Source organism: Tupaia chinensis, unplaced genomic scaffold (genome assembly GCF_000334495.1).
Source record: "Tupaia chinensis unplaced genomic scaffold, TupChi_1.0 Scaffold000272_1, whole genome shotgun sequence".
NCBI lineage: Eukaryota > Metazoa > Chordata > Mammalia > Scandentia > Tupaiidae > Tupaia > Tupaia belangeri.
In genome coordinates, this window is record NW_006159754.1 from 4,160,967 (window position 1) to 4,170,763 (window position 9,797).

At 42.7% G+C, this 9,797-nt stretch overlaps 1 long non-coding RNA gene across 1 annotated transcript; it reads right to left on the reverse strand.

Moving 5' to 3' along the window:
- Positions 1–827: 827 nt before the first annotated feature.
- Positions 828–6,966, reverse strand: LOC106734991 (uncharacterized). The gene is made up of 3 exons (XR_003549562.1): positions 6,838–6,966; positions 6,499–6,536; positions 828–1,362 (listed from the first exon to the last, which is right to left on the reverse strand). It is a non-coding gene; the product is annotated as an uncharacterized LOC106734991 (long non-coding RNA).
- Between the last annotated feature and the right edge of the window lie 2,831 nt (positions 6,967–9,797).

Here is a 9,797-nt window from a genome sequence, read left to right on the forward strand (position 1 = left end):
TTTTTTTTAATTTAATTTCTCATTTCTTCAACTGAAGTTTACAGAGTATCTGAGGCCTAAATTGAACTGTGTGTTAAAATAATCATGAGAAAATGAGACCTACTGGAATAGATAAAATCATCCTATGATAAAAAGATAAGAAGATTGTTTTGTTTTGGGGGTGATTTGTTATTTTTTATTTTACTTTCCTACTTTTTCATATATCCCAAATTTATTAGAGCAAACATATACTATCTAGTGAAAATAATAAAAATATTTTTCTTTTTGTGACAGAATATCACGGATAACAGCAACATTTTGTAGACAAATAGTCAGCTATTCAAAATGATTCTCTGAGAGCTAATTCAACATGCTATAGAAAGAGGAACTCAAGAGACTACATAGATAAGACAGTTTTATTGCGTTCATTTAATTTCTCATTAGTAATGGAATTTTTAATTACATAAGTCACAGGTCAGTGCATGTATTTGTACTAATGGTATGGGCTTATGGGAGGTACATAGTTCATTTTGTAATTATTTGTATATATTGAGGAAAAAACCTTCAGAAATTTTAATGGAATCCAGTTTGACAGAATTAAGAGGAATTATCAATCTCCTTCTTAAAAAAAAAAAAAAAAAAGAAAGCTAGGTCAGAATTGGTTAAGGCACTGAATTCCTACATGGCTGACTGTGGTTTGAGTCCTGGACCCGGATGCTTGAAAATCATGCTAGGTTCATGTGCATGTGTGCCCCAAATCCTGAGAGGATAATGGAGGAGAAGGAATTATAACATGGCCATCTCCCCTTAGGGGTGATTTCTCACTTTCCCTTTTTCTGTCTCCTTTTGTCTCTCTCCAGGGAGCACATGTGCCCTATGACAGAAACCTAAAAAACAAAACAAAACAAAAGTTGAAGTGACACTGCAAATTTAGCAGCCTGGCCACTTAAAGCTGGATGCTGCTAGAAAAAGTTCATCTCCGCTGAGACTCCCCAACTCACATCTGGCTTCCTCTCTTTCAGCAGGTGCCTTGCTGTTTTTATCTGTGGTGAGATGGTTATTTGCAATGTGAATTCTCTCAGATTTTCACCTTCTTTGCTCCAGTTTCATGTCTCCTGGCTCTTCCTTCCTGTTGGAAAAGGAGAATTCTTCCTCAGCCTTGCCAACAGAGTTCTCAGACTTCTCTGTTCTTTCCTCAGGCTCCTCTATTCAGTGGACATCCTATGACTTGAATTTCAATCTCTCCATCTTTACTGTTGTTTTCCTTCCAGGGGAAAAGCAAGCCAAAATGTAACTATAAAAAATGAAATTAAAAAAAAAAACAACACTGGAAAAAACGTGAATTTTGTAAACTATCTCTGAATACAAGATGTGGCATGAAATCTGCAAAGGAAACCCATAAAGGTAAAAGGTCAATAAATTAAAAACAGGAGTATTTTAAAACTTTTTGATTAAAAATCATAAACACATCAAAGAAGAGTAACACACTGAGGGGCTGGATGGTGGCACAGTGGTAAAATGTGGTGTGCTGTGAGGCTGACCCATCTGGGAAGGTTCCAGGTTCATGTCCAGAGTCCTCCCTGAGGACAACTGGCACATGCATGCCCATGATCCGGGGCTGGCAGGGGCTAGAGTTATAGTGCAGAGTCAATATCCTGTTGGAGGTGTTGACTCTGTCTCTCTCTCTTACTTGTGAAAGAAAAACAAACAAACAAACAAATGAACTGAACATCTTTTGTAAGAATGTGGTTAACATATGACTTATCCCCCCTATATCCTATAACTTAATTATAATCAACAATTACAAGTCAACATGAAACAAATGAGTTCAATAAAAAATGGCCAGTACCTTAACTGTTGAGGAGAAATTTATTTTACATTATTTGACTAAAAATAACAATATGAACATCTCATAAATGATACAGAATTGTGGTCACTCTCTCTTCATACATATTCATTATTTGATGGAGGTTTTACTAAAATTTATGGCCAAGAGTTATGAATATACCTAATGACAGATTAGTAGTTTATTTTCATTAAAAGAATCTCTGGGAACACATGAAGTTTTTGTTTTTTCACTATACATGGTTTAGATATTGGCAATCTATGGGCCTGTGGGCCAAATGCAATCTACCACCTGTTTTCACAAAGAACGTATTATTGGAATACAGCCAGGCCCACTTATTTACATATTGTCTATGGTTACTTTTATCCTATGAGAACAGAACTGAGTGGATGCAGCAGCGATGGCACAGCCTGAAAGCCTGAAATATTTACCATATGGCTCTTTAAAGAAAAAGGAAAGTGTGAATCACTTATTTAGAATATTTACCTTATATGAAACAGAAATACTTGATAGATTTTTCTAGGATTATCCTTTTTATTTCCATTAAATTATATTCCATAAGACAATGAGGGTTTTTCTTTTTTTTAGGGGGGGGACATAAATTCCTTAACAGTAAGATTTATTTTTTACATTTTTGGGATAGTATGTCCATATTACAGTCACTGAATAATAGAACAGGTATGTCCCTTTTACATGTAAGTGTAAAAACAAATTTAAAACAACCAACAAACAAGTTATAAAACTTCATGACAGAATTGAATACAAAAATCACAAATGTATTTAAATAGACTAAACTCTGCACTTTGGTGTGTTATCTTCCTAGGCACCACACACAGGTCCTTTCCTCTATCTCCCAATGACTAAATTATTTAACTGTCAGTAGAAAAGAACCCCCAATAGGCAGAGTCCCTAAACCAAAACCTGTTGCTGGTGGAAACTTTCTTTCCCCCAGTATAGACTCATTATCTCCATCAAAACCACAAAATCTAAAAGAGTTATTGGAGCTGCCGCTTCTGGAGGGGGGATAGGTTTCAATTTTACATCTGGGGTAGTGAGGGACTGTGGCTCCCGCAGAAGAAAAGGGGATCCTTTAATTTATTGGTCGGTGAGACTAATGAAAGCAAGAAGAAAATTCTTTTTAATGGAACTAAGCGATTTCTCCTAATCTTGCTATATTTGGTTCTCTAGAACAGAAGGTTCTGAAGAAATAAGTCTTAAACAGAATGGGATTGGAAACTGAGCTTTCAACTGTGAAAATAGGATCAATGAAATCTCTCTAAAACTCCCCTAAAGTGAGAGTACCTTCTCCATTTAATAGCGGTGCCATGACAGTTTCATTTGTTTCTCTTCAGATTGGGGTCTTGGACAGAAATGGTCAGATCCTTTATCTTAGAGAGGAGAGGCTTTTAGTTATTATTTTTTGTTGTTGTTGTTGTTGTTTTTACCTAAAATTAGGCAGAAGTATGAAAATATATCCAACTATTAGTAAAAGTTTATGATAAAACTCAAACTTACTGAATAGCTGTATGGAATTAGCTTGGCCGATCTGATACCTCAATATAGGCTACTTTTTTTTTTTTTTATTTTGAAGATTTTTTACTTAATTCTTCTGAGAGAAAAACAAGAACCCCCGACAGAGTTTTCATGCTGCAATCCACCCCTAGCCTCCACTACCCCAGATCACAAGCACACACACATGGGCCCAATGAGATCTCAGGACATGAACCAAGAACCTTCCCATATGGGGCCAGCATTGGCAAGCATTGCAGCACTATTACACTGTGTCTGTCTTTGACTCAGGATAACATTTTTTTATGGAGACAGGAGTGTTTTCATTTTTAAAACAAAATGAAACAAAAACCAACAACCCCAAAACATAGTACATTTTTATGTTGAGATCATTATTCAATACTGAATTGATTGATAAACAATAACTTTGAGACAACAGCTGTTTCGATTTTCCTCTTCCTTTGTCTTGCCTTATCAAGAAGTTTGTAAAAGGCTTGAATGATTTTACAAGGTTATTTAATTTAAAATTTAAGATTTTTCACACTTTTCTTTTGAGGCACAGTTAAAACATAAAAAAGCAACCACAGTTCAAGTCACATAAGCAGGCACAAAATTACAAACATTAAGCATAAGGTTTTTTCTCTTTAGTTAACATACTAGGATTTTAGGAAATTTTTATTATATAAACATACAAAATCTCATCACAAGTACTACAAGTTACTGCTTTTACAAGGTAGCTGCCCAATGTGCAATACAAAACATACATAGTAGTGTGAAATAACGTATTGGCTAGTCAAAGTGTAATCGGAATAGTACAAGTAGTGAAATGATGATGGTTTGTTGACTTATAAAATATTTTTAGAGGCATTACTAGAGGTTATTTTTAAAAGATCACTGATAAAATAAAGTCATCCAAGGTCTGCTAATGGATACATGGTTATATTAAAACATGTTCAGTTATTCCACAAATGGAGAACTCTGGACCGAGAACTCTACAAGGCATGGTTAATCCTATACTAACACTTCTTTAAAATAATGGTGCATGGTCACCATCAATGTAGCCTTTGTGTTTTAAAAATTCTTAGAATTTGTTTGAAATTGTTTGTTTACCCATAGGTGACACTAGCTAAAACTAGAAACAGCATGAAATAAACCTTGACTTACTTCGTATAAAGAAGACATGTGGGTACTTATTTTCTGGAAGATTTAAAAGATCTAAGTTGAAGTTCCCAGCCATGGTCGTCTGTGCTGGTAAGATTGTACACATAGGAGGCCAGGGTTCAATTCCAAGTCCAACCTAAAGCCTGGGAAGGTGGCATTTGAATGTAATCCCAGTGACTTTGAAGGCTGTGACGGGAGGATCATAAGCTGCAGGCTGTCCTGGACAACACAGTATGGGGATATCCTATACTGAAATAAGCAAGGCATAATGGTATGAACCTGTAGTACCAGCTGAAGGCTGAGGGAGGAGGATGCAACACAGCAAGGCACTGTCAATCCATCAATCAACCAGCAACTCAATGGTTCATGTTCTAACAAACCTAGTTATATAAAGGTATAACCCCAACATCTTAGTAGCTCAGCTGTACTACCACATGAGCAAAGGTCAGGGATATGACCCCTGTGATGCAATATTCAGTATCAATGGGGAAGCTCTTCTCACCTGGAAGCTTTTACTTTAGGTTGTGTTCTAGAAATGGAGATGTCTTTTCATGTCACTTGAAAATGTTAAGTCTTCATCAGGGAAAGGGTTTATCAATTGGATGCTTTTGTATCTCTCCCTAAGACTGACCCACTGTTCCACCTATATTATAATAGAGAACACCGTGATCACTCCAGCATTTTTTTGACTCAGGAGTACTGAGACATTGGTACACATTTTTCTATGGATCCAGGAAATTTATGTCTTCTCAAGGTTATCTTTTACCACAGAGGTTGGAAAACGAATAAAATACCATTAATAGATTTATCAGTAAATATTTATCAAGAGCCTTCGCTTGTGCTAGGTGCTTTGAAGGACAAGGGAAGTCTGAGAGCTAACCCAGACATGGATCCTATCCTGTAATAAGTCACATAGTGTTTATGGTGACTAGACATAGCTATGTAAATAATTATGGCAAAGGATAGGTAATAATTCACACCATAGGGGGATCAAAAAGACTTCTAGCAGATTTCAAAAAGAAAGTGGCCAATCTTGTTTTTTTTTGAGAGGTTTTTCTATAGGGTGCGTGCACTTGCCAGAAAGACAGAGAGAGACAGAGAGACAGAAAGTGAGAAATCACCCCCCGGGGGGGATGGCCATGCTGCAATCCTTTCTCCTCTGTTCTCCTCTCAGGATCTTGGGCATGCACACACACGCACCCGGCGTGAGTTTAAGCCGCCGGGTCCGGGACTCGAACCGTGGTCGACTACGTGGGAGTTCAGCAACATAGCCATTATGCTAACTGCTGGTCCCTTGGCCAATCTTAAAAATCTGTGTATCAGTAAAAATTGATTCATTGTGAATCCCAAAATCCCAAAATAAATCTTTCTGGGGGAGATCATTTGTACTAAAAAAAAAAAATGGCTACCAAAGAGTCCCTAATAGAAAGTATTGAAAATGTGACATCTTTCTGGTACCAAAGAATCCATTGTGTTTCCACAATACCCATCCACATGGCTACCTGGAAACCTCAGGATGGTCTTTTCCAGATGGGACTGCCAGGCTGTTGAACCTGAGTACTAATTTGATGCATGTATAAGCACTACAGCTTTAAAAACACCTTTCCTTCTATTATCTGTTAATTATTATCCCTGTAGACAGTTTGGAACATGGAAAAGGCAGTCAGAATACCAAGGTTCTATTCCTGTTCTGTGCTCTCTGCTGTAAAATAAGGGGTTTAGTGATTAGGTTCTCCAAGGTTCCTTGTGTAGCAAGGTGGGTAGGGCAAATTTTATTATCACCATTTTAGAGATAGGAAAACTAAGGTCAGGAAGCTTAAGGGATTTGCCCAAGGTCCCAGATAATAACTGATATCCAACTGAGATTAGATACCAGTCCTCTAAGGACATTTTCCTCTACGGTATACTCAGAACCACACCTCTGTGAGCAAGAGTACAAATACAGGCCCACAGCAGCATTAATCTAAGTATTTAAGTTATAAATGAGATAAACTGTTACATACCTTTCCTCCCACCTTGACAAATACTTCTTCGCAGGGACCTGGAATTAAGACCACATGTGAATTACGAATTCTCGCATACCTCTAAGGACCAGGCTGGAAAGTGACTGGGAAGATAAAGTCGACCCCAATAGACCCCTCTACATGTATGAACACGGCAGCTTTCTGCGCAGGAGGAGCCCAGAGCACCTGGGCATGCACACCTACACTCACAGATTCAACCACTGTCCACACCCCAACGAAGAGCCATTTCGAGGACACAAGGATGAGTTTAGAGTCCCAGGTAGATCCTGGAAGTGTGTTCAGAATCATTTGGGTAGGGTGTTCTGGCGTCCTGATTACCTGAGTACTCTTGGAGATCATTCAGGCTCCAGGTGGGCCATCATCCTAGTCCTGTGGGAAGGTGCACTGCCAGAGGGCAGCCACGGGGCAGAGTTCCTCCTTGCTTGGGTTTAAGATCCAGGGACCAGCAGTTAGTGTAATGGCTATGTCGGTGAACTCCCATGTAGTCAACTGAGGTTCGAGTCCCAGACCTGGTGGCTTAAACTCACACTGGGCATGTGTGTGTGTGTGTGTGTGTGCCCAAGATCCCGGGAAGAGAATGGAAGAGAAGGGATTGTGGCATGGCCATCTCCCCTGGGGCGTGGTTTCTCACTTTCTATCTCTCTGTCTCTGTCTTTCTGGCAAGTGCATGCGCCCTATAGCAAAACCTCTTAAAAAAATCCATTCTTCAGGTCAGTAGATGGTGTAGGTAGGGGTTATGATGTCACTGGACTTCCATGTGGCACACCACAGTTTGAGTCCCAGACCTGGTGGTGGTTTGAAACTCACACTAGGTGTGTGTGCATGTGTGCCCAAGATCCCCGGAGGAGAATGAAGAAGATGGGGTTGCCCTGTGGCCATCCCCTACCCCCACATCCTGGGGTGGGGGGATTTCTCACTTCTCTCACTGTCTCTGTTTCTCTCTTTCTTTTTCCCCCACCTCTTCCAGGCCCACTAAAGCAAAAACCTCTTTTAAAAAAAGTCAGTCTAATTACACTGCCTCTAGGTTCTTTAAGGTGAAATATGGAACTTTCGGTGAGAAGGCAGTACCAGTTGGTGGTTAGAAGACCACGTTCTGCAACCAAACACCTGTGCTGACAGCTTTCTTACTCTCTAGTTGTGAATCTCAGGCAAGTTACTGAACGTTTCAGGGCTTCAGTTTCCTCATCTTTAATGTGAGCATAATCATGCATCATTATTATGAGGAGCAAATCAGATCGTACATTCAAAACTCCTGGCAGACACTCAACATTGGGTAAATGTTGGCGGGTTCTCTCCAGCTCTATCAGGCGAATTTGCCTCCAAGAGGCTTTTCTGGAGAATTACATAAGCATAACTACATCCTAGCATTTTGATAGTCAAGGTGAAAGCGCTCTCTCCACAAAACGGCAGGGCCTGGCGCGGGGGTGAGCCCCACCCACCTCACCCAGGCGTTGGCCGCTGTCTCGGTCCTGCCCCATCTGTGCCCAAGGACTTCCCGCTGCAGGCGCGCACGCTAGGAGCTTCAGCCTAGGCTTTGAAGAAGGTTAACGTGCAAACGTGGCTGTGAGTCACGGCGGGACTGGGAACTGAAACCCAGTGTTAGCTCACCGCCTGGTTCAGCCCTAGGATGCAGATGGTAAAACCAGTGGGCAGGGGCATGGGGTTTTCAAAAAAAGGCAGGACGAGGAGGTAGGGTTGACACAGCGCCTTCTCCTCCCCCATCCCCTTACCCTGGGGCTCACACAGCCAGCTCTGGGTCAGCAGGCAGGTCTTAACACCTCTGCTCTGTGAGGACAAGGGAGACTCAGAACAAGTCGAGGCGTCTCCCTCGCACCTCCCGCGAGCGCGGGCCGAGCCAAGCCCAGGGATCGCCCGCCCGCCCCACAGCGAAGACGTTTCCTACGAGGCAAGTCAGGGCATTACCCTTCCCCTCCGGGTAAAACGAATTCCAAGTGGCCCATTTCTCATCCTAACCCCCTCCCATTCTCTGGGAAAAAAAAAAATAACAAAACACACACACACACAACCAAAAGACAAACTTGGAAACTTGGCTTCTTCGTGAGGATCAACAACTGTAATCAGTCTTTTCTGCTCCCTTTAAGAGAGCCGTGACTGGGCACTAAGAGGTCAGACTGGCGAAAAACACCAACAAAGGACTATATTTAGTTCTGAGCTCTCCGCCTAAATTCCTTATTTTTTCACTCTTAGCTTCAAAACGTCTGGGCTGGGAAAGTGGGAGGAAGGGGGCGGGGAGCAGCGGAGAAAGAACAGCTGTGCCTCCGCCTCTCAACTCAATCTCTATAAATAACCAATCCCGAGCGGAGGCTACTTTTTAGCCAATGAAGCAGCCCAAACTGATAAAGCCTTGGCGGCCGCCAATGAAAAAACGCTTGGGGGTGTGAGACCCCGGCGCCGTGACCAATGAATACTGAGTCTGGGAGAGGTAATTTGAGCTAGAGTGTGGGTGTGTGGTGCAAAACCTTCCCACTTCCAAGCCCAAAAACCTGCTCTGCGGACTGAGCATGCCCCGACCAACTCGGCGCCACCGCCACTTCTGGAATGGGATATAATCCTGTCTCCAGCTTTTGGCCACAACTGAGAGGGGTAGTAGGTGGGACCCTTGGTGACCCCGTCAGTAGAAAGCTCCGGGCCCAAGAGGCTACCACATCTGGGGTAGAGACAGTGGCTCAGGCCTGGTGTTCACCCGTTTTCTTTGTCCTGGGCTTGCAACGTGAGAAGGGCATTTTATTGATTCAGGATGCACCAGCGGTTGGCGGCACATTTTCGACCCCCGTGCATTCGTCAGCAACAAAATGCCTTTTAGTCTCCAGCCCCGAGGCGCATACCAGCTCCGGGGCTCAGGAAGTGGCGACCTCGAGCCTTTAATAACGGAAGTTGGCAAGAGTACAACACTCCATCCAGCTTTCCGCCGCGCCCACGCGCGCTCCTTGCAGAGCCTCTGCCCTTAGGCATGAACTCCAAAGTCCTGAAAGAGGGCGGCCTCTGTCCAGTGTGAACTTTCCCTGCTAACACGCACACGCACCCACACATAACTCTTCGTTAGCTCCTGGGCTCAGGCCGCTCCCAAATCCGCTTCTCTGCACTCAAATTGCCAGCCCCGCCTACGGTCCCGCCCCTCGCCTGGCCCCGCGGAAAACCAGGAGCGGAAATTCGGGCGGGGCGGGGCAGAGGCGCACTGGGCATGCTCGCCGAGGCGGGGAGGGCTGGGCTGCGCGCGGCGAGTAGGAAGGCCTCGCCCCGCGGGGGCTGGGGGGGGG